At 41.8% G+C, this 26,457-nt stretch overlaps 1 long non-coding RNA gene across 1 annotated transcript in view; it reads right to left on the reverse strand.

Moving 5' to 3' along the window:
• The window catches only part of LOC122426327, a 92,560-nt gene that overhangs the window by 44,375 nt on the left and 21,728 nt on the right, over positions 1–26,457 (reverse strand). The gene's annotated exons all lie outside the window — the stretch shown is intronic.

Below are 26,457 nucleotides of genomic sequence, written 5' to 3' on the forward strand. Positions count from 1 at the left end.
TTTTGTAGGTGAGCACACTGGTAGCCCCAATAAATTGGCACTTGAGGAAGGAGGAGTGAAATGTTATTCCAAGGGGTTGGGGCAGTCACTGACAAATTCACCAAAAATTGTCAAGGTTGGCATCATGTTTAGTGTGCCATCCAGATACAGTCTAAGGAACAGCTTCTAATTCATCCAATCCCCAAAGTTATTCATGACCTCTTTTTCTTCTTCAGTCTGAGCCATTATTTCCCAAATACTAAAGAGGTACGGGTGGAGAGAAGACAATAAATGCAAAGCAGCACTTTTGATTTGAACATCCAGACTGCTGCTGCTGATGCAGAGATCAGAAGGAAAGGCAACCTTGGGATTTTCCTTTTGAGATGACATTTGTTTTTAATAGCAAACGACTTTCATGTCCAGAGTAAGTCACTCACAGAATTAACCAAAGGAAAGCAACAAAAATAAAAGTCTGAGGATATGACCCTAGCATCTGTTATAAAAAGGTAATGAGACAAATTGGGGTCCCCATAGTGACATATTTGGGGGGCTTATCTGGAGGAAGTTTTCAGAAGCCACGCAAATTGTCTTGGTGGATCTGCCCCACAGCCCTCATTAATTCTTTGATGCGACAGGATAAGGATTTCAAAATGCAAATAACTGTAAATGGATAATGACTGCGACCAAGAAAAAGAAGTGTTGCTCTGGCTGCTGAAAGGGCAGACAGTAGAAATTCACTGAATGTCAACATAACTCCTGTGTAGAAAAGCCAGCGCCAGGATCTCAGTATAATAAGGAGGAAGAAGAGAGGGAATTCCAACTCTGGGTGTATCTCTCTGTGGTCCAAGAAGATGGTTTCACTGACAGGAGATAGAAATGTTCATCACGCCCCAAATAAAGTGAACTTAAAAAGAATACTTTGGTGAACACTAACTACCCATGCAGACTGAACTTCTACATATTTTATGAACTCTGGGAAAGATCCTGTCTGAGAGACTTGTTCTGCTGCACCACAGTCTGTTGTCTAAGTCAACTTTTGTTGACTAAAAAACCACCCCAACATGTTTTGGTAGCACAACAATGATTTATTAGTGCTCACATCTATGGGTCTACTGGTCCTGCTGACCTGGACCCAGGCTCAGCTGATCTTGACTGAGCTCACTGTGCATTTAGCGCCAGATAGACTAGGGTTAGTCTGTCACATGTCTGGTCATTGGTTGAACTGTTGGCTGAGGGGTGAGGTGACTGGGACATGTGATTCTCATCATCCAATAGGCTAGCCTAGGCTTGTTCTTGTGCCAGTCAAAAGTTCCAAGAACAGCAACACAGGGAAAGCTCCAGTGTGTTAGCACTTTTCAAGTCACAACTAGCAATGACTTAGTTCAATGGCCAAAGCAAACCACAGCCAAAACCAGAGTCACTGTGGGAATGACTACCCAAGGGTGTAGACACAAACAGGCATAAAGGAATTCAGGCGCAATAACCTATCATAGGCTTCATATGTCTTTAACATCTATCCAGCACTTGCTAATCTCCTTGTTAGCAAACAAAAACTATAACTCAGGCTCAAAGAATCAGTATTTAAATGTAGTAACATTTTTTATGTTCCTCATATTTATTTTACAGCTTTCTTATATTCATGTCAAATGGCTTTTCATTTCTAGTAGAAATGGAGGGTCTCCTTTTAAAATAATATTATGGATCTTCCCTGGCAATCCAGTGGTTAAGACTTTGCCTTTCAATGAAGGTGGTACAGTTTCGATCCCCAGTCAGGGATCTAAGAGCCCACATGCCTCGTGGCCAAAAACCAAAACATAAAACAGAAGCCATATTGCAACAAATTCAACAAAGTCTTTAAAAGTGTTTCACACTTTTGATCAAAAAATTCAAAAAAATAAAATAAATTTATTATTTTTTCAAGTGATTTATTTTTAAGAAAGTAAGTAAATAATAACACAGTTGGCTCTTATATTGCAAAATCATGATGAGTAAAAACCAAAATTTGAGAAACACTTAACCAAGTGATATCCAAGATCCCTGCACCTGCTCTATTATCATGAAAGTGGAAGATAAAGGACAAGGCAGAATTCTGAGACCAACTTGTCACCAGTGATTAAAATAGTCTCATCGGTATTAAAGGACCTGGCTTTTCACAGAGCTTTCCGCAATGAATTAAATAATAAAGATCGGCTGCTTGGAACCAATTCTAATCAGGTGTGCAGTTGGCCCTGAAGCACATACTCACCACACAGAGTCATGTTGGTATCGACATGCCAGATGGTTCAGCCATGGAGCTAAATGTAAGAGGATGGGGGAAGAAAGCACAAAGGTTGATCACTACTGGACCTCAGACTCTGAACACACCCCATAAAAGAAGTTGCAGGAAAGTCTGAGTCATAATACTGGCAATAATCTGGGAATAATATATAAATATCCCAAGGTGATAATTTGAAGAGGATGACATTCATTTGGATCATTTCGAGAGTTCACTTAAAACAAATCCAGCTCATCGCTGTGTCCATTCACAAATATATGCAACAAATCTGATCTACAGATCCACCCAAACGTACACCCACACATATATTCTACCTCAAAAGTAGTGGTTTTTTACTTCCCAAAAATTCTGGTAGAAATCCATCTAAGTGCTGAGGCACTGGACCCCAACTCAGGGGAAAAAAGCAAAACCTGGGGGCTGAATTTTCATTCTCAGAGCACAAAGTACCACCTGTCATGTGGTCCAGATACATATGTACACCCTAGTAGCAACCACACAGCACAGGTAACCACGCATGAAGCATTTTAATGATAACTTTTAAAGTACACATCCTACATGTGCAATCAGTTCATAAATCCCACATACAAACTCAGTCCCAGTTTGCAGTTTCCTTAATAATCGTGAGTTTCTCCCTTCCATGTATAATCAAAAGTTTCACTTGAAGAATATAATGTTAATTCAATAGTTATTTCAATAGTACTGAGAATTTTGCCTTTCTAAATAGAAAAGAAAACAACAATAAAAATCTAAGCCAAACACCAGCTGCTGTAGCTGAGACCCATGACAATAAAATAAGAACTACTATTTTAGCATGCAGTCCTAAGCAAATAAAAGATGGGAAAACAAAGTAGGAGATGCCTTTTATATAAAGTTAACAATGTACCCAGATAAAGCAAAATCCACAGGTATAGATCCAACAAATCAAATTGAAATAACTATCTAGTCTAGGATTTTATTTTTACCTTATATGCAAGCTAATAAGTTAGCAGGTTGCTGTTTCGTGGTACTGGTGGAAGATATGGGACTTCTGGATTAGAGACAAAAGACCTTTTTACTCTTGGCCCAGCAAGGAATTTGAACATCAGCATATGTCAGTTCCCCTGGCCCTCAAGTCCCATTGGAGTAAAGTCAGGGGCCCAGATCAATGCTGTGCACACAAGATTTGCAACACAGATGAGGAACAGTGAGCTTAGGGACCGTGATGTTTGCTGGTAAGCAGTAAGCAAGAGACATTATCATGTCCCTCAAGTATATTCACAGTCAACACAACCCTGAGAAGTGGTCCAGGTAAAGAATAGTCAGAGATTTGCATATCCAGCAAAAACTACAGGGACATTCAAAGCCTATGACAGATTGTATCTCCCAACAATAAGTAGTTCTTGACAGTCAAGTGAGCTATTTGCAGTAGGAACAAGCCTGTAGAAGGTATAGTCACTTGGAGACATAAGGTGCCATCTACCTACTTTAACAAAGGATCTACATCCAGAAGAGTGTGTGCATGTGTATTCATACTTTTCTCAGATGCATTTCTGAAAACACATGGGCAAACCATATTTGTAAATCAAGTTATAGTTTAAATATTCTGGAAGAGAATCCCATAAGTGTATACTTTTACAATGAAAATACCCATCACCTAATTCATCTGTTTATAAATCTGTGGGGTTATAAATATTGAATTTTCTTAAAAAAGCCATACCACTACTGGTGCAATTCTGCCATTTGTAATAAGTTGTGGTGAATTATAAAAAGCATGTCTGATTTGACCACACCCGTATAAATAGTCATTGGCAAAATAGATCTCATCCCAATTTCAAAACTACATCCATTTTCTTCCTTAAAACTTCCCATAACTATTTTTACATGCCTCAGTTCCCGGGTCAAGCCTGACACCACTGCTTTGGGAGGATAATCTGATGTGCTGGGATTGAAAGCTGGGTTACTATGACAGTCTCCTACATACAATCTTTCTAATACCTCACTCAAGCACAAATTAGCAGGGTTGTAATGAAAGGCCTTCAGAACTGGGATTCTATGTTTTGTCTCTTGTTTTACATATTTTTGGCCAAGATTTCCTCCCTCTAGCCCCCTCCTCCCAGCAAGAATAAGTTGTTCTCTCATTGATAGGAGTTTGGAAATTCTACCACTGTTGCTCAGAGCAGTGTGACAAACCTATGAGACTTTCCAGGAAGAAAAATGTCTGTTTTTTCCCTTTACTAGATTACATTTCGTAAATGTATGAACCACAGTCAGCAGCAGTGAAGTAGGGTCAAAGTGATATAAAATATGATTTCTCTGCCATACAAGGAAAACAAAAACACTAATAATAAGAAAAAGAATTTGTAGTACCTGCCAATGCTTCTTAACAGTCCTCTAGGAATCCATGAAACAGAACTAAGAACACAGAAAGCACAAAATAAATTTTGTTGAAAATAAGCATACATCTTGTTTGGTATAATCTAATACCAAGTCTTACACTGGTGAAAACATTTTCTGACATATAAAATACTTCACCTGTACACTTTCATTGGGCTTCCCCAGTGGCACTAATGGTAAAGAACCCACTTGCCAATGCAGGAGACATAGGTTCAAACCCTGGGTCAGGAAGATCCCATGGAGGACATGACAACCCACTCTAGTATTCTTGCCTGGAGAATCCCATAGACAGAGAAGTCTGGCAGGCTATAGTCCATGGGGTCACAAAAAGTTAGACACAACTAAAGCAAATTAGCATGCACACTTTCATTAGATGATCACCACAATCCTATGAGGAAGGGTAAGAGAAGCACTTGGGTCAAAAATAAGTCAAAAAACTTATTTTCTTCATGGCACCTGAATGACCCTTAGTCCTTTGTCCTTTCTGGCTCCATGCTTGGGCATAAGAAGGTGTCCAACATTTGATGTTACCCCATAAGTCTGGTGGTGATGGTGATTTACTCACTTAGCCATGTCTGACTCTTTACAACCCCATGGGCAGCAGCCCCCAGGCTCCTCTCCATGGGGATTCTCCAGGCAAGAATACTTGAGTAGGTTGCCATGCCCTCCTCCAGGGGATCTTCGCAATCCAGGGATTGAACCCAGCTCTTCCACACTGCAGATGGATTCTTTATCATCTGAGCCTGGAGAGAAATTAAAACAACCAACACATAGTTTTCTGCCCTTTCTACACTAGACACACAGATGGTCACTCAAGGGTCTCATACCAAAGGAAATCTAAGAAGAAAGCCAAAATTGTAAGCACAATCCTGCCTTACAGGACTCGAGGCCCATGGGCAAAAATGAATCTAGTCCACTGCCCACTGCCCAGCAAGGCCAGGGACCGCTGTACCTGCAGTTTTAAATTTTAATCTAATACCTGCTCTCAACTTCCTAATTTGTTGACTCTTAGGATTTTTTTGATAACAAAACTCTGAGGGGTCTTTCCAGATTCAGCTAGGTGCTTGGAACCTGTGAATCCCATAAACAGGTAAGGACTTTGAGTGATGGAGAGAAGAGGTCACAATAGCTTTCAGCTGATGGGAGGAGGTGGAGGAATGGGAGAAGGACCAGGTTACTCTGGGATCCCCATGTAATACTATAAAAAGAGACTGCTGCTGCTAAGTCATGCCAGTCATGTCCAACTCCGTGTGACCTCACAGTCGGCAGCCCACCAGGCTCCCATCCCTGGGATTCTCCAGGCAAGAACACTGGAGTGGGCTGCCATTTCCTTCTCCAGCGCATGAAAGTGAAAAGTGAAAGTGAAGTCGCTCAGTCGTGTCTGACTCTTTGCAACCCCATGGACTGCAGCCCACCAGGCTCCTCTGTCCATGGGATTTCCCAGGCAAGAGACTGGATTTAGGCATTAAATAGAAATGCTCAACTAACTATGGGTAGTTATTTAGCATCTCTGAGCCTCACTTTGTCATCTGGAAAACTGATCTAGTAATGTTTACTTCATGTGACTGTTGGGAGAGTGAACAGCTCTCAAACACATTTGATACACAATAGGGTTTCTTGCTGTAGATTGTAATGTGTGGGTGTAAAGTCCTTGAGGGAATAAATCACATCTTAGTCACCTTTGTATGTCCAACATGTATCACAGAGTACAGAACATGGTTAAGCCCTCAACGTGGCAAGCAGGCCTCATAGAGGAGGCCAGAGTCTGGGTCAGAGAAACATTAAGTTAAGTGGAGGATTTGACCAAGTGAACCCGGTGGGCAGCAGAGGAGAGGGTAAATTCAGTCTCATGAAAGACACAGAAAAACATTAGAACCCCAGGTTTAAAGCTGATTCCCTGACTCTAGTACACAGATCAGCAACTCTTTTCTGAAAAAGGTCAGATAATAAATATTTTCAATTTTACAGGCTATCCGATCTCTGTTATAATTACTCAGCTCTGCCACTGCAGAGTGAAAGTGCCCTTGGACACTATGTAGGTGAATGAGTGGAGCTGTGTTCACTTATAGACACTGAATTTTGAATTTTATATTTTCATGTCACAAAAAGATTATATACTTTTTTCCAATCATTAAAAAATGCATAAACAATTCTTAGCTCAGGGCTGCAAGCAAACAAGTGGCAGGCTGGATTTGACCCACAGGCCATAGTTCTTTCCAACTCCTGGGCTAGTGAGCTGACCCAAGGACACTGTGTCTGCTAACTCACCCTCCGTTCAGGTGAATCTTCATAAAACCCCATCTTTGCTCCCTGTAAGAGCTTCCTATGCTGCTGTAATAAATCACCACAAACATACGGTGGTTTAAACAACACAAATGTGTCCTCTTATGGTTCCAGAGGTCAGAAGTAGAACCTGACCCTAACTGGGCTAAAACCAAGGTGTCAGCAGGTATGGCTCTATCTGAAAACTCCAGGGAAAAATCTTTTCCTTGTTTCTTCTGACTTCCAGAGGCAGCAGCATTTGTGGCCACATTGCTACAATTTCTCTTCCATGACCACCTCTCCTACTCTGATTCTGAAGAGGCCTCCTGCCTCTTAAGACCTTTATAACTACATTGGGCCCCACTGGATAATCCAAAGTAATCTCTCCATCCCCAAAGCCATGATTTAATCACATCTGCAAAATCCCTTTTGCCATGTAAAGGAACATATCCACAGGTTCTTAGGATCTGAATGTAGACATCTTAGGGGTCAGTTCAGTTCAGTCTCTCAGTCATGTCTGACTCTTTGTGACCCCATGGACTGCAGCACGCCAGGCTTCCCTGTCCATCACCAACTCCCAGAGCTTGCTCAAACTCATGTCCATTGAGTCGGTGATGCCATCCAACCATCTCATCCTCTGTCATCCCCTTCTCCTCCTGCCTTCAATCTTTCCCAGAATCAGAGTCTTTTCCAGTGAGTCAGTTCTTCACATCAGGTGGCCAAGTACTGGAGTTTCAGCTTCAACACCAGTCCTTCCAATGAATATTCAGGACTGGTTTCCTTTAGGATTGACTGGTTTGATCTCCTAGCAGTCCAAGGGACTCACAACAGTCTTCTCCAACACCACAGTTCAAAAGCATCAATTCTTCGGTGCTCAGGGGGGACACTTTTATTCAGCCAACCACACTATCAGGCTTTCACAGAGTCAGTGCCTCCAAGAGAAGGAGCCACCACTCAGCAAGTGGATCTGTGTCCACATGAAGGGTCGCTTGCCTTCCTTTGCTCCCCCCACAGACAGAGAACACTGAGATCAATGTTTTCCCAGCCTCACCTCTCTAACCTTTTCCTATGGATCATGATCAGCAAATTAGCTCTTCCTCTGAGGAAGTCACGCAAATGAAAATAACACCTCTACCTTAGAAAACCCTCTCAACATTGGCCTTGTTTTCCCCTGAGTTATTTTTAAAGTTACACAAATTTTACTCAAAGGCATACCAGAAATTTGCCTTCAGCTTATCTATGTTCCACACAGACAATTGCATTATACCTAAGAGAATTAATGTGATTTAACTGTATTATATTTGGTGGTAGTTTTAATATCAAACTTCTTTTGTATAAGAAATGATTTCTTGGTGAAGTTAAGCTCACTTATTACGCTCATTCTTTATTCATTAAACTCATTAAGATCAGTGGGAATTGCTTATAAATAACGATACTATTGATTTGAAATATTGTAGATAAGTAAGGATATTCTCAGATTGTAAGAACATAATGCTTCTTAGTAATTTTCTTGGGAATTCATATATTGGGAATCTTTGTACAGCATACTTTCCCAAGAATGGATGACACACCTTTTTAAAATCCTGCCTTCTCTTGTGAAGGGAAGCTGGACCATAAAAGGACAACTGTCTTTCTCAGAATCTGTTAAAAGGAGCTAAAGCCAAGACTACCACATATGGTTGTACAGGTTGTTCACTGCACAAAGGCAACCACCAAAATGAACTGAGGCTGAAATACGGCCTATGTTCTGCTACCAAACTATACATCCTAGCATAAGGCCATCAAAACAATCAGGGATCTTTTCTTAATTCACATAAAGTGACTGTGTGTGCATGCTAAGTCTCTTCAGCCATGTCTGACACTTTGTGTAGACTGTAGCCCACCAGGCTTCTCTGTCCATGGAATTCTCCAGGCAAGAATATTGGAGTGGGTTGTCATGTCCTCCTCCAGCGGATCTTCCAGACTTAGGGATTAAACCTGACTCTCACGTCTCCTGCGTTGGCAGGCACGTTCCTTACCACTGCTAAGTCACTTCAGTCGTGTCCGACTCTGCGACCCCGTAGATGGCAGCCCACCAGGCTCCTCCGTCCATGGGATTTTCCAGGCAAGAGCACTGGAGTGGGGTGCCATTGCCTTCTCCGGTTCCTTACCACTAGCACCACCTAAAGTGACTGAATGCCCATGAACCCATGCAGTCCCACTGAAGGGGAGATATCTTTTTCTACTTTGCAAAGGCACCCCATGGACCAGCAGACATCTTGGCTTAAATCCATTTGGCCTAGGTTAAGCAAAGAAAATCCCATGGACAGAGGAGCCTGGCAGGCTACAGTCCATAGGGTTGCAAGAGTCAGACACAACTTAGCAACTAAGCTAAGCAAAGAATGGAAATTTATTGCAAGGTTGCAAGTTTATTTCTTAGGACTCAAGAGCAAGATGTTCAGTAGATATCATGTGGAATTACTATATATATATACATATATGTGTGTGTATATATATATATATATATATATATATTAGATTGGCCAAAAAGTTCATTTGGGTTTTTCCATAACATCTCTTAGAAAAATTTGAACTAACTTTTCAACCAACCCAATAGAAAGCTGTCAAGAGGGAAAGGTAATAACTAAATATATCAGTGTTTACCCGCACATATAGTCCCCATAACCTCCTTGCTATATCATAATAATTCATCTCATTTTGTAGACACAGTGTCTTGCCAAACGTCACTCAGCTGGCCCCTGAGAGAACTTTCAAATCTAGGCCCGTGTCTGCAATGTCCTTGTGCTCTTCACTGCCCTACACAGCCTCTCTCATCCTCGGCATGCAGCTGGTATTCTCAGAGCTACTCACTGACATTGCCTGTCCTCCTCCTTCCAGACACATAGGAGAAATGTATTTCTCCTTGAAGTTGAACACACATGTGTGATTTACTTTGGTCAGTGAAATGTAAGACATACCATGGGTCATTTCCAGTCAAAAGCCTGTAAGAGCCAGTGTGTGATTTGCCCACCCTCCTCCCTTCCAAGGTGAGCAGAGACATTTCAGGTGGTGGTGGTTCTGTTAGCCTGCATCCCTGAAAAAGGACAATTCAGAATGGAGATCTCAGTCCATCTACAACGGACTTGTAACTCAAGGGAAGAGTAAGCTTTGACTAATTAAGCCACCAAGAATTGGGCATGTTTGTTATTGCAGCATAACCCAGTCTATCCATAGCCATCAAGGGCCCTTCTTCTATCTTTAGCAGCTGGTAAGTCTCACCAAATGAGTCACATGACTTCCTCCCTTTTCCTACTTGCCCCAAACCTTTGCCATCTTTCACAGGCCAGCTAAAATTCCACACACCCAAAATATTTTCCTTAACTTCCCCAGCATGGCCTTAATTCTTACTCTTTGTAATCAGAGTCTCGTTGACTATCATCATCATATAAATTAGAATCCAATCATATTGCATGTAACACATCTCAATGTATGCTGTTTTAACTTGTTTCTTTCTTTAAGATAGAAAGAATGATTGGTCTTTTGGGTGCAGAAATCATATTATGCATTTCTGCAGACCTCCTGCAGCATGGCCGGAATATTGGAATAGAGACCTAATAAACAGTTATGAAATCAAGAAGAGCACATAAAGAAGGGAGATGATGGACAAGACAAAAGGAGCAGCAGGTCTGATCATCCCTTCCCCCCATGCACCTTGACAGATTTAAATAATGAAACATTGCTCCATACGGAGGAAGGAAAGAGTTAAATTTTCGTAGACTATATCCTGAGACAGATAACATCATTGGAGGTTATATTTCTCATTAATATAATAGAGTTAATTGTACATCTTGGAAATTCTATTCACTCCAAATCTTCTTTTAGAGTTAAGTCATGCATGATCCATTTATATTCAGGCATTCACCCTGACAGTGTCTGGTTCTGTGGGGCCATCTTATGCGCCTGCCCTAAGGATCCACTGGGGCTCTAGAAGCTGTTCTTGTAGTGGAACATTTTTCTGAGAAGATGACCTACACTGCAAAATACTTCTATAACCAAAGGCAGGGCATAAATATTTGATAGCATAAAGTCCATGAAAACACATCTTCATTTCAGTAATGTGCTATCTCAGAACATATCACTGGGGGAGCAGGGCTTGCCTGAAAGATTCAGCAGCTCCAATTTGCTGGAGCTCATTAGCATGCCCCAGAGAACAAGCACAGCAAATAATTCTAGATCCCTGCTGCTCATGGGCTAGTTAACATGGACTGAGCACACAACAGCAAGCCTTTCCACCTCATGAAAAAGCCACTTTGTGTGTTCCAAGTGTACTTTACAAGGAATCAGACAATGTCAGCTGGAAGGAGCCTTTGTTGTTGTTCAGTCCCTCAGTCATGTCAGACTCTTTACGACCCCGTGAACTGCAGCACACCAGGCTTCCCTGTCCTTCACCATCTCCTGGAGCTTGCTCAAACTCATGTCCATTGAGTCAGTGATGCCATCTAACTGTCTCACCCTCTGTTTTCCCCTTCTCCTCCTGTCTTCAATCTTTCCCAGCATCAGGGTCTTTTCTAATGAGTCAGTTCTTCTCATCATGTGGTTAAAGCACTGGACCTTCAGCTTCAGCATCAGTCCTTCCAATGAATATTCAGGACTTATTTCCTTTAGGATTGACTGGTTTGATCGCCTTGCAGTCCAAGGGGCTCTTAAGAGTCTTCTTCAATACCACTGTTCAAAAGCAACAATTCTTCAAAGCTTAGCCTTCCAAGGAAGGAGACTTGCAGGTATCCTTTGTCTACAGATGAGGAGAAAAGGCTCAGAGAGATGAAGTGAGCTGGATTGAGACTCACACTTAATCCCTTGCTTGCTTCTTTCAAACCACAAAATAAAAACCTGTGAGTGAAATAAAAACAGAGAACCATCCTGTGATTAAACCTATGTCGCCAACTTTGAAGTGAAGTATCATGGCACCATCCAGGCTTTTTAGTAAGTAGTGCTCTGTGTACATATCTATGAATAACTTTACATTTCTCATTAATGGTATATGTTTCCATAACGACCAAGCCTCACTGACACCCCTCTCTTGGCATTTGCATGTTAACATTAATTCTCAATAAGAAATTATTTCCTAGTAAGTGTTATATAATGACAAAATAAAGGCTGCAGCTTCAATTCAGCCCTCACATCATTCTTTTATTCCTCCTTTGCTGATCTCCCACTTTGCTCAAAACTGGTTATACCCATCCAGGTCTCTTGAGTCAAGATGTCACCACGCTATGTAATTAAATTCTAAAATAAATAGCAAGGCCTCAATGCTAAATTGACCTTTTTGATTCAGAAAGCCCTTCAAAACTTCAGCAGGACAGATAGAAAATTCTTCATTTTTGAGTTGCCTGTGGTCCAACAATAGCTTTGTAATCCCTTTGTCAAGCCAAAGCATACATGGAAAGGATTCACTTTTTTGCTTGCTATCAGAGGTTTCTTTCATGTTTTCTCACTGAGGACTGTAGATTTGACAAATTCACTATAGAATCCTGTTTTTAAATGTTCTTTTCAAATGTGGTTTGAACTGTTCAGAGAGAAAAGAAAGGGGTGGCCCCTTTAGTGGCAAGCATTGGCAGTACCCCATTAAATGGAAAGCTGAAATCGTGAAGTGTCCCAGCACTAACATTGCAGGTGTTGGAAGGAGGAGTGATCAAGTGATAAACAAGTAGCCGCCTGAGCAATCCTAATTTAGAAAAAATAAGTCAAACATTCAGCTGAAAATACTATTGAGCTAGTAATCACCACATAAGGCAGCCTCCACTAACGTCCAATTTAAAAGACTATAATGGCACTGGAAAACATCAAAATGTCCAACAGCAAAAAACAATGTGGAGGCCAATCTAGTTCCAGAATCGAAAAAGAAGTTCTACTATGTATTAAACGAGACTAAACTAGATACCCAAATTTCACTTCATGTTATCTCAGCATCTACCTCTATGAAATGAGAAACTTGAGAGATTCCCAAGAAAGATATAGGACTATACTTTGTATATCTCTCTTGATCCTAGATCTGGAAATTAAGGATACATATCAACTATATGTACAGTATTCTTATTTCAAGCCCAGGATGTCCAGGTGTGGTGTGTGCTAAGTAGAGTCTACCTCTTTGCAACCGCATGGACTGTAGCCCCCCAGGCTCCTCTGTCCATGGAATTTTCCAGGCAAGAATATTGGAGTGGGTTGCCATTTCCTACTCCAGGGGATTTTCCCAACTTAGGGATCAAACCCATGTCTCCTGTGTCTTCTGCATTAGCAAGTGGATTCTCTACCACTGAGTCACCCACCTGGGAAGCCCAAAGCAATCATAAAAGTAGCAGTAACGTATAGTACTGTACTTTTCAAGGTATTGTAAGATTAAAAATGTTTTCTTTTCTTTTTGTGTTTGTATTTTTTAACATATTATTTGTGCAAATAGTGTTATAAACCCATGGCAATACAGTACTATGTAGCCAATTGTATTAGTTGGGTACCTAGGCTAAGTTTGTTGAACTTATGAACAAACTGTACTTAAAAATGTGCTCTCGGAATGAAACCTATTAGTATGTATAAGGGGACTTACTATACTTTTTTTCTTGTTTTTCTCTGTAGTTTTTCAGACAAATGGCATGTGTCAAGGTCATGCTACATAGACACATGTCTGGATGCTGGGCAACTACTGTCCAATAGAAGTTTCTGTGATAACAGAAGTGTTCTCTCTCTCTCTGCAATCTCACAGAGGAGCCACTAGCTACATGTGGTGTTGAGTGCTTGAAATGCCACTGGTGGAACTGAGGAACTCAATTCTTAAATTTTGTTTTGAGTTAATTTAAACTTGGATAGCTGCATGGGAACTGTACCTACTACTGTCTATGCTTTCCATCATCCACACCCTGGAAGAGTAGACCACTAATTTGATCACAGTAATTTCCTGCCAGAAAATAGAATCTCAGATTCATTGCTTCTCAGTTCTTATCAGATCTTCCTCAAAAAGATGAGCATCATGAGGGCTGCCTGAAGGACACTGACTTATCTGTGGACTTCCTCATATACCCAAAAGGATACATTCAGCTCCGCTATGCAGGCACTATGTCAGGCTCCAGGGAAACAGTGGTGAGCAAAACAGACAAGGTCCCAATCCTCATGTTCTATTCTACAAATGATTTAAAGAAGTTGAAATATGCATAACAATACAAAGGAATAAAAATGAGTAGGAGATCCAAATATACACCACTTATGGGGGAAACAAATATAAGAGTAGAAAGTGGTTGAAAGTAATGGAAGGCAAACAAGCCCAGTAAAGAACTTAGGGCACAGTGTGGTCTGTGCAACTGGAGGGTGTTGCCTGGCAAGGGCTAGTCAAAATCAGGTACGTGTTTTTAACCCTCTGTAGGCCAAGAAGAACCTATCTGTAGGCAAGAGCCAGCCCGCCAGCAGCTACAGAGTAGTTAGAGGAACCAGCTAACTGTCAACTTAGTTAGAACCCAGAGGACAAATTTCTATCCTGAAAAGCTGAGTTTCAACAGATTGAGATATATATATATTTTTATCTTATGGAAACTGTGAGGCTTTTCTTACATATATAAATAATGCAATGGCAACCCACTCCAGTACCTTTGCCTGGAAAATCCCATGGACAAAGGAGCCTGGTATGCTACAGTCCATGGGGTCGCAAAGATTCGGACACAACTGAGCGACTTCACTTTCACTTTGATGAGTTTTATAGATGGATATACCCATATAAACACCACACCAAATGGGATTTAGAACCAGAGCTGGAAAACGGCAGCCAGTGGGCCAGATCTGCCCTGCTGCCTGTCTTCGCAGAGCCAACAAGCTAACAACGGTTTTTATATTTTCACATGGTTGAAGAAAGAAATTTTAAGAATACTTTGTGACATGCAAAATATATATGAAAATGTCCACAAATAAAATTTTATTGAAATATTTCCATACTCATTCATTTACATATTATCTATGACTGCTTTGAGGGGCTTCCGTGGTAACTCAGACAGTAAAGAACCCACTTGCAATTCAGGAGACCTGGGTTCAATCCCTGGGTTGGGAAGATCCCTTGGAGGAGGGCATGGCAACCCACTCCAGTACTTTTGCCTGGAGAATACCCACGGACAGAGGAGCCTCGTGGGCTACAGTTCATGGGGTCGCAAAGAGTTGGACACGACTGAACTACTAAGCAAATACACAGATACCAGGTGGCACTAGTGGTAAAGAACCCGCCTGCCAAGGCAGGAGACATAAGAGAGGTGGGTTCAATCCCTGGGTCAGGAAGGCACCCTGGAGGAAGAAGTGGCAACCCACTCCAGTATTCTTGCCTGGAGAATCCCATGGACACAGGCGCCTGGCAGGCTACAGTCCACAGGGTTGTTCAAAGAGTCAAATAACTGAAGTGACTTAGCACGCATGTGCACCTGGCTGCTTTGCTGCTACAACAGCCAAGCAGAGTAGCTGTAACTCAGCCCATATAATGGGAAAAGCCTACAATATTTACTAGCTGATATTTAGCAGAAAAAGTTCACCAAACCCTAGTTGAGAACATGACCATCACACCAGAACATTCTCTTATGCCCCTTTATAAAAGTAAATTCTCCACAGTCTACACTCATTCCAGGGACTCACTGATCTGATTTCTGTCATTATAGATTATATTTACCTGTTCTAGAATTTCATATAAATTAAATCATATTTTATATTTGTGATGCCCTATATATACACATACATATATATGATTTTGTTGTTGTTCTTTAGTTGCTCAGTGATGTCCAACTCTTTGTGACCCTGTGGGCTGTAGCCCGCCAGGCTCCTCTGTCCATAGGATTCTACAGGCAAGAATACTGGAGTGGGTTGCCATGTCCTTCTCCAGGGGATCTTCCCGACCCAGGGATCGAACCCACATCTCCTACATTGGTAGGCAGATTCTTTACCAGTGAGCGACCAGGGAAGCCCATATATATGATGACATACGATTATGTATAGATACTATACATGCTATCCATATATATACATATATACCAAAAGATAAAAAGAGAGATCTATATCCTTTTTGTCTGGCTTGAATCTCTCAACATAACGTCCCTGAAACATATCCAGGTTACGGCTGGATTTTGTTTGTTCAGCAATTTGTTCACTTTTATTACTAAGTAGTTGTTCACTTTTATTACTAAGTAGTAGTTCACTTGTATGAATGTACCACAATTTGTTAATCCATTCACCCATTAACAAACGACTAAGTTATTTGCCGTTCTTAGCCACTATAAACAAGGTTGCTGCTACCATTCATGTATTAGTCTTTTGTGTACAAGTCTCTGAGCCAAATACTTAGTAAGGTTGCTGGGTCTTAAGGTGGTGAATGCTTAACTTCGTAAGAAACTGCCAGAATTTCTGACTGTGAATATTAGAATTCCAGTTTTTTTACATCCTTGCTAGAACTTGCTATTGTCATTCTTTTTAGCTTTAAATCAGTCTAGTAGGGTGGTGGGAACAGGAGGGATAAATTAGAAGTTTGGGATTAGCAGATACAAAGTACTATATATAAAATAGATAAATAACAAGGTGTACTGTATAATAAACTATAATGGAAAAGAATATGAAAATTATATGTATATAACTGAATCACATTTCTGTATACCAGAAACTAACAAACTAACACAACATTGCAAATCAAGTCTGCTTCAAATAAGAACTAAAGCAATCTAATGGGTAGGATGTGACATCTATTGCAGTTTAGATTTGCATTTCCCTGATGACTAATGATGTTGAGCATCTTTCAGTGTGCTTATCAGTCATTTACACATTTTTTTTTCTTTTGTGAACTATCTAAAACTGTGAACGTTAATAACAATTCTTAGTTTCCTGTTTGCTTCGACTACTTGGAAACTTAGAGCTCAATAGAACAACTTAGCTTAGAGAGTGAAATATAACAACTAGGAGACCTCCTGGCCTTTGAGGGTTCCAACCTAAGTCTTGGTTTCATCATCTGTCTTCCCCTTATTTCCTTTCCCTCCCAATTTCTTCAACTACTAAATCTTTATCCTGTGTCCTCAATTTCTTTCACATGACTCAGATCCTATTTTGGAATGAGGCAGGTGACAACCAAAGAGAAAAGGGATGAAACTGGCTCACTTGCTTCTTATGAGACAAGAACTGTGCTGGGCACTGGGAATACAGAGATGAATATATCCCTGACCTCGGAGACTCACAGGGAGAAGCAGCCAGCAATCAGAAGACAAGCCAACAGGTGCAGCCAGGGAAGCTCCCTGAAGGATGGTGAGGAAGAGGGGAGGTGAAGCAGCAGGGAACTTCCTAGAAAAGATGATTCTTGACTGTTCACTGATGAATGACTCAGTCTTGCCCAGAAAAAGAAGGAACCCTAGGGCTATGGTGGGATGTGTATGTCACAGAGACAATTTTAGAACCAGAGACTATTTAATGCTAGAGTGCATGATGCATTCTGGGAACTCAGAATTAGCCTAGCTGGAACTCGAGATGGGGACAGTCAGGGAAGCGGAGAGCAGTCATGTTGACCTGACATCTCGGTGACCAAAGCAAGTCACATGGCCACACTCAAAGTCAAAGGCAGGGAAACAGCATTCCTCTGTAGTGGCAGGAACTGCCAAGTCACATCGTAAAGAATGTGGCCATTGGGAAGGTGAAAAATTGGGACCATTCATGCAATTTACCACAGCAGCATTCCATGAAAGGAGAAATCACCTAAAGCAAAAGGATTTCTGAACTATTAATACATGTGGCAGCCTGAGTGCTGTGGTTTCATAACTCTGAGGTGGTTCAGGGAAATATGAGAACAGCACAGAATATTTGGACTGCAGAGAAATCCATCTCTAAATGGCTACAACTCAGGTACTACCCACCATGGAGCCTGGAGCCTCATCTAACAAACTGAAATCCACCAAATGATGGCAGATTTCACACCGTTCTCTAGATTGGATTTTTGAATTTAGAACTAAAACTGAGATTCTGCCTCAAAAATCCATGTCAGCAGTCATTCCACTGCCCAATTATCATTAAGTGTGTGATTATAACCATCGGATAATTAAACTATAACTGGCACTAATGCAATTGTGTTGTTAAAAAATATTCTTAAGCAACACACTTATCCCAGGACTAGTTAACTGTTATGCTAATGTCTGGGCACATGTGACTAATAATGAAATGAGTTATAACTATGTGTTTGGATCATATTACATTGCTTCAAGTGTATCATAATATTTTATAGCTTAATGGAGAATCTGGCTTATAGCAATACAGGAAAAATAAATCTCAGCCAGTCATCATCCATTTAAGAAAAAAGTCTATATCCAGCAGCCGACAAGATTTTAACCATCAATAACAATTACCCTGAAACCTTTCTGACACAATAGGTAGATATTTAATATCAATAACATAAAATACACCCTCCCTAATGGAGATATATTAAGATATTGATTAGTTATGCAAGAAAGTTTATGCTTGTTCCATTCCCACTAGTAATTATGAGCAGGCTATTGACTACTCCTTGAACCACATCTCTTAGTCCATTTCCCTTTCTCCACCCAAGAGTACACTTGGCTGGCAGATAATCAGAACAAACAGACATTCCTGGAAAATGCAAACCATATGTGCAACTCCATGCAATGCGCATTTACTGAATACCTACTAGGTACACTTGACTGTGTCTGCGGGTGCCAAGACCATGTAGCTGAAAAGCACAGCCACTTTGCTCAAGATGCTTACAATCTAACGGGGGAGACAGACAGGACCACAGAACACCTCATGGGGAGGGATGGGGTTGGGGGCAGGCTGCAAGGCAGCTGAGCCAGAGGGTGGGGAATTGGACAAGCAACTAATGACTGTAACATAAGTCAGAGGAAGCAGAAGCAGGACTGGGAGGAAGCAGGGGAGCTGGAGCATTGCCTCCAAGAGTGATGCCTTTTCAACATTTTTCTGAGGTTAATATGTAGACCTGACAGTTGCTAGGACTCTATGGGGAGAAAACGATGTACAGGGAGTAAGGGGAAAGCAAGACCTGGAGATATGTGCAAAGACACACATCCCATCAGGTTCACTAACCTGACCACAGGGTATCCTGTGCCATAGCCCCGCTCCCTACAAGGATCCTAGGGCCTGGCTACTCCTCTCAAGGTGGAGGTCGGTCCCACAAGGGAAGCATCAGTGTTCTAGGACTTGGAACATGAAAGTTCTTCCAAGACAGCGGCAGTGATAAAAGGCTCAGTAGAGTGGCACTTGGGAACTAAATAACTGTAAAATGACGCAAGAAAGAAAATGTATTTCTTGGTTATTTCAATAGCTATTTCATTTGCTATGTTGTTGCTGTTTAGTCACGAAGTCGTGTTTGACTCTTTTGCGACCCCATGGACTGCAGCCTGCCAGTCTCCTCTGTCCATGGGGTTTCCCAGGCAAGAATACTGGAGTGGGTTGTCGTGCCCTTCTCCAGGGGATCTTCCCAATCCAAGGACCGAACCTGAGGCTCCTTCATTGGTAGGCAGATTCTTTACCGCTGAGCTACCAGGGAAGCCCTTCAATTGCTGTATGTGTTGCTGTTGTTCAGTCTCTTAGTCCTGTCCAACTCTATGGGCCCAAGGACTACAGCATTCCAGGCTCCTCTGTCCTCCACTGTCTCTCAGAGTTTGCTCAGATTCATGTCCCTTGAGTTAGTGATGCTATCTAGCCATCTCATCCTCTGTCGCCCCCTTCTCCTGCCCTCAATCTTTTCCCAGCATCAGGGTCTTTTCCAATGAGTTGGCTCTTCACATCAGGTGGCCAAATATTGGAGCTTCAGTGCAGTCCTTCCAATGATAGATGATTTTAAATTATTTTGTCTCTCCCTCTGGTGGAAACTTGCCAGCCTTTTCGTTTCCATGCTCATACCTAAAAGGGTTAGTCCCTGTCCCTATATTAGTCCCAGTCTCAGTTTCTATAAGTGTGGTGAACACAGTGGTCTTGAGGGGTAGCCAGACCCACCAGGGTGATCACTTGCTAGCCGCAGGCATCCCATTCCGCTTTTCTGGACTCTGTGAATTACCATATCCCTTTGGATAGCAGGAAATCAATGGTGAAGGTGCCACCCTGCTCTGCTAGGTCTTCCAAGAATGAAGCTCATTTGCAATGCAAAGCAACATGAAGAGAATATTCTTTTAGCATTGAAGACACGTGCCAATTCCCCAGGCAATGGGAAATGGCAAAGACTGATGTTTTGATGTTTTTTTGTTAAGGCATTTTCTTTTAAAATGGAAGAATCCCATGTTTTTTCACATTCCCTTGAATGGTACAGAAGTAAATGGAGTGAAAAGAAAGAAGACCCTTTTTAAATATGATCTGTTTTCCTGTATGCATGCTGTTTAGAATGCCAATGCCTGCAGGCTATCGGGGAATTCGGGTGAGAGAATTTCTTTCCTTCCAAATTAAAAAACAAGAAAACGAGACCTCAAGGCCATTTCTGCCTTGAAACTCTTCCTCAAACATGGTGTTTCACAATTAAAATACAACGATTAACAAAGAATGATTTTCTTTCAACTAGGAGTAGAAATGAAGCACAGACACCCTACTGGTCACTCTTAGTGGCAAAACTGCTGCAAAGTGAATACAAAGCATCAGGAGCTGACTCTGGTGTTCCTATCAGCGCCAGCCAACGAGAAGTTTATATATAACAGTTTATACAAAACCATATTTTCCACCTTGATGCCCTTGGGCAGCAAGGGGTAGTGGCTCTGCCTCACTATAGGGGTTCAAAGAGCATTGCCTACACACAGAAGGTGGTGCCAATTAGAAACAGGTAACCAAACCCCTGAAAGTACACAGGAGCCCCATAAATGCCTCAACCTAAAATTGTTGTAAAGTAAAACTAAAGTAAAGTGAAAGCCGCTCAGTCATGTCGGACTCTTTGCAACCTCCATGGAATTCTCCAAGCCAGAATACTGGAGTGGGTAGCCTTTCCCTTCTCCAGGGGATCTTTCCAACCCAGGGATTGAACACAGGTCTCCCGCATTGCAGGCAGATTCTTTACCAGCTGAGCTACAAGGGAAGCCCAAGAATACAGGAGTAGGTAGCCTATCGGTTCTCCAGGGGATCTTCCGGACCCAGGAATTGAACCCGGGTCTCCTGCATTGCAGGTGGATTCTTTACTAACTGAGCTATCAGAAGTCCAAATTTGCCATAATTCGAGGCAAATGTTAATGCACCCCTGAGTTGCTGGTCCCCCAATGCTCCCATCTAAAGGTTCATGGAGTCCTTCTAACTCATATCCACAACCTTAGGGTATCTGTCCTCTTCAACTAGCTGATGAACTCGTAGGAGCTGGACATGTCCCATTCATCTTTTTATTCTCACCTCCTAAGACAGAACTTACCAACTAATAGGCAATTAATATGTGCTTATTAAATAACTGATGTTGAATTTGACACCCAGGGAGTTTATCACTTGTCCAAGATTGCACAGCTAATTAGTAACAGAATCAATTCAAGTCTTCCAGTTCCCAGCCCCCTGTATTTCTTTTTCAGTGCCTGAAAAGGAGTTCAAGATGATTAATAATGGCTTCCATTGATTGAGGACTTGTTCCGTGCCATGTCCCCTGGCCCAGCACCATGCATACATTGTTAATTTAATCTTATTGCAATCTTAAAAGATAAATAGTCCCCATTCTGTAAGTGCCGAACCAAAGGCCCCATCTGTCCAAAGTCAGGGAACAAGGAGCTGTCCGGTAGATTTCCACCAGCCTGGCCCCATATCCCACACTTCCAGTCCCCCACCACAAGAATCACCTCCCGCCGATCAATAGAAACCAAATACATTTCCTGACATGGATCTTCAATGTCATAAGACCCTGAGATGACTAATAAGTTGTTAATGCATTTTTGGGGGAAGGTCTGCAAACCTGTTTCCTTCTAATGAGAAGTTTAAGAAAAAATCAGAATCAAGCAAAAAGTAGGAAGGGAGAGAAAACTGGAAGTCTGGAGGTGCTGTGTACCTGTTTAAATAATAATAAGGCACAAGCTGAAGTCCTTGAGGGACACAAAGAGGGAGAAGTGAATGCTGTCCTGAGTAGGCAGGACCCAGAGGATGGTGGGAGCAGCTGTCCTCTCTGGGCCTTACTCCTGCAAGATTAGTCATTTAAGAGGCTCATAAAAATAAGTAAACAAACTTTCAAAAGGCCAGACCTACATCTTCTTCTAAAAAGCCAACAGGGAGCTCCTGCTAAGAAATTGTCACAAACGTACAAAGATTCATGTTACTACCACAGGAGTCTTTTACCTACAGCTCGGAAATGTGATCTTTTTTGTTCAAATGTGGTTGAAATTTGCTGGGACTGGAAAATAGATTATTCTTTCCTTAAAAGGGCAAACCGACTGCTTTGTGGCTAGCACAAACAGCTTTTTTATCTTGGCTGATTTAGATTCTACTTGTGTAGGATTGGACCCAAACAAGTGTCTGCTCTGATTCCCTCTGTCTTATCTAGACCACCAGATCATGTGGGCTTTTGTGATGTGAGCACTGGGACACAGAATGCTGGCCTCGGGTTCAAGATCTACAAGCAAGAAAAAGAACCACAATCAAATTGGAATCATACTGACTCCCAACATCACAGACTGTTCCAGCAAAACAGAACCAGGGATGATGCAGTCCAGTGTTCTCAGTTTGGAGATTCGGAGACTGAGGCCCAGGGAGGAATGACTTGTGGCCTCATGAACCATGAAAAAGGGGCTGCAGTATACCAGAGTCTTCAGCCCACAAGGTGCCAAACCAGCAGTTCCACATCTGTTGCTATTGTTGTTTCAAGTAGGAACTCTTTACAAACATTTTAAAAATAGGAGGTTTAGGATGGCAGCTCCTAAACACAGAATTACCATGCATGGATGCTGAGTTGCTTCTGTCGTGTCTGACTCTTTGTGACCTTATGGACTGTAGCTTGCCAGGCTCCCTAGCCCTCCTCCAGGGGATCTTCCCTACCCAGACTGAACCCATGTCTCATATCTCCTGCACTGGCAGGCAGGTCCTTTACCACTAGCACTAGCTAGGAAACCCCAGAATTACCATATGGCCCAACAATTCCACTTCCGGGAGTATGCCTGTGAAATGGAAATATCTGTGTGTGTGTCTGGCCCTGGCCTCTGGCACAGAGCTCCTAAAATGCTTGTGATTTCCTAGATGATAAGAGCACTAAGCACATTTTTTGTTCTAATATTTGGGTTTTGGTCCCAGTTCCTGACATGGAGCTCTTAAATCCCTTGGGATTTCTTAGGTGATAGCTGTGTCTTTTGTACTAATCTTGGTGGGATTCTCCAAAGCTTCAGGAAGGGGGAGCTGCTCACCGGAAAGACCGAGCCATGATAAGAAACTTGGAAATTTCCACCTCACCTCCTATCCTCCGAGAAGAAGTAAGTTAACAACTGTTCATGACTAAATGAGAAAGTCTCCAAAAATCCCCAAAGTATGGGATTTTGAGAGCTTCTGTATCTGTAAACACATCCATGTGCCAGGACAGTGGTACTCCCAACTCCACAGGGACAGAAGGGCCTGTGCTCGGGACCCTTCTAGACCTTGCCCTGTATGCCTCTGTATCTACCTGTTCATCTGTGTCCTTTTTCATATTAAATAAAACAGTCAAAGTAAGTGAGTGTTTCCCTGAGTTCTGTGAGCTGTTCAGGCAAACAGACAAACCCAAGGAGGTATTGCTATGACCTTCTGATTTATACCGAGTCAATCAAAAGTACAGGTGACTATGTGGGATTCATGACTGTCTGAGGAGGGCGGGGGAAGTGAGGACAGTCTTCTGGGACTGAGCCCTTAACTGTGGGGTCTGCGCTAACTGCAGTCAGTATCAAAGCGAATGAATCATAGGACCCCGACTGGTGTCACAAAGAATTGCTTGGTTGTAGGAGGGGAAAAAACCCACACAACCGACATCAGAAGTGAAGTGAAGGGACTTCCCCGGAGGTCCAGTAGTTGAGACTTTGCCTCCAACTCAGGGGAGTTCAGGTTCAATCCCTGTTGGAGGAACTAAGATCCTACATGCCTCGTGGCCAAAAAATTAAAGCATGAAACAAAAACAGTATTATAACAAATTTAATAAAGACTTTTTAAAAATTAGTTTGATTATTGTAGGTCTTGTTTTAAAAAGTGAAGCAATTTGTGTGTGGTTACAGCGTGAAAGTCAAGGAAAGAAGTGGTGCAATGCCCGCCCCCCCCCCGCCACCCAAAGAACTGAAAACAAGTATTTGCACACCCATCCTCACAGGATTGTTTTTCACAGTAGCCCAAAGGTAGAAGCTGCCCAAGTGTCCCTCAACAGATGAATGAAGAAACAAAATGTGCTCTATACACGGTATACTCTCCAGCTGGGAAGTTCTGACAGAGGCGGCAACGTGGATAGAACTTGAAGACACTATACTGAGTGAAATAAGCCAGTCAGAAGAGGACGTATTGTATGATTCCACTTACATGAGGTCCCTAAAGTAAGTACTTTCTGTCACAGAGACAGGAAGTAGAACGGTGAGAAGTGAGCACACGCTGAGGGGAGAGGGGAGTGGTGAGTTAGTATTTAATATGCACAGTTCCCATTTGGGAAGATGGAAGAAGCTCTGTGGTGGATGATAGTGCTGGTTGCATAGAAATGTGAACGTACTTAATAGCAAGTGGTTACCTGAAAAGTGGTTAAAATGATAAATTTTGTCATGTATATTTTACCACAGTAAAAAAATAAACAGAAGGGTCCACATAAACTTCCAGACTTCTAGTGTCTTTTGGAAAATAGAAGATCTGGTAATCCGGGGCCCATATTCCTACAAGGATTCTCAGGGCAGCTGGCCCCTTACGATAGGGCAGACACGCTAGGGCTGTGTGTGGCTGCCTCCGTCCCCACCCCACCCGCCTACCTTATCAGCTGGTTCCCAAGCTGGGCTGCACTTTGAAACCAATGGCAGAACTCAGTAAATACCCCACACCCAGGCTTCCCCCCAGATAAATGAGTCAGAATCTCTGAGGGGTAGGGCCCAGGCATTGTTCACGTGTAAGAGCTCCAAGGTGTACATCTGGATGTACACCTAATGTACATCTGGAACTGAAGCCCCCTACCCAGAGGTTCAGTTCTAAGGCTTGGCTGCACATTGGAATCAATTGGTTTGGGGGGCAGTGCAGGGTTGGGGGATGAGTGTGTCTTTAACACTGTTGATGTCGCTTCCTGTAGGTTCTGACTGAATTAGTATGGGCTGTGGCTGAATATCAGGATATTTTCAAGTTCACTGGGTAATTAAATATCTATCAAAGATTAAGAACCACTACTGAGATGGAGACATAGATGTAGAGAACAAATATATAGATACCAAGAAGGGAAACGGGGTTGGGATTGGCATATATACACTATTGATACTTTGTATAAAATAGATAACTAGTGAGGACCTACTCTACAGCACAAGGAACTCTATTCCGTGTTCTGTGGTGACCTAAACGGGAAGGAAATCCAAAAAAGAGAGGATATACGTATACAAGTAGCTGATCCACTTTGTTGTACAGTAGAAAGTAACAAAACATTGTAAAGCAACTACACTTCAATAAATTTTTAAAAAAAAAGAAAGAATCACTGCCAAAGGCATTTGAGTTACATCCCTAACTACAGAAACACAACACTTGTTCATCTTTATCCCTCCACCCTGCCAAATTAAGTACATGAATAGTATACACATTATTATCATGTTGTCTATATTACATGTATGTGTATATAAACATTATATATGTATATATATATGAGTTGTGTGAGGTTAGTAATTTGAGGGACCCATGAATATAAATAAACAAATCACCACACATGCACACGCACACACACACACTCCATCATCCATCTTACTCCACAATTAACTCCAAATTCACTCCCACTCCAGTATTCTTATCTGGAGAATCCCATGGACAGAGGAACCTGGCAGTCTGCAGTCCGTGGGGTTGCAAGAGTCGGATATGACTTAGCGTCCACTTAATTATTTGTAACTTCTGGAATTTTTCTTAAAATCAGCCATAATCTTTTGCAATCACACCTTGTATGTTCCCAAAAAGCTCTGTTAAATAGGATTTTGTAGTGTGACTCTCATTTTCAAGGCACTCAGGGAGTTTGGTATCTTTAGGGAACACTTCAGAGAAGCTTTTTGTAAAACAAATAACCCTTTAGCACTGTGAACATTAAGCTATGAATGTAGCTGCTTTGTGAGTTAGGCATGGCAGTCGCAGAGCGGGTTTCCTTACAGTGCACTGAATCTATTTCCAAGGCATATCCCAAACAGTGTGTATGTCCGAGAAGATTTAAGAAAATAAGTGTTCTGAGTAGAAGTCATAAGCTTCTAACATAATAATAATAAAGATAAAGAAGTTTTATGTTTTTCTTCTCCCAATTTTCCAGTTGCAAACTTTGAGATACGCTTCCCTCTGAAAAGGAGGTCTGAAACTTAACAAAAATTTAAGACCACATCTCTGCATTCTACCTAAATCACCTTTCTATAATCAATTTTCTATCACTGTGGCAAATAGGATAACTGTCTGCTGAGAAGTTGAGGTGA

Source organism: Cervus canadensis, chromosome 24, assembly GCF_019320065.1.
Source record: "Cervus canadensis isolate Bull #8, Minnesota chromosome 24, ASM1932006v1, whole genome shotgun sequence".
In the NCBI taxonomy this organism is placed as follows: domain Eukaryota; kingdom Metazoa; phylum Chordata; class Mammalia; order Artiodactyla; family Cervidae; genus Cervus; species Cervus canadensis.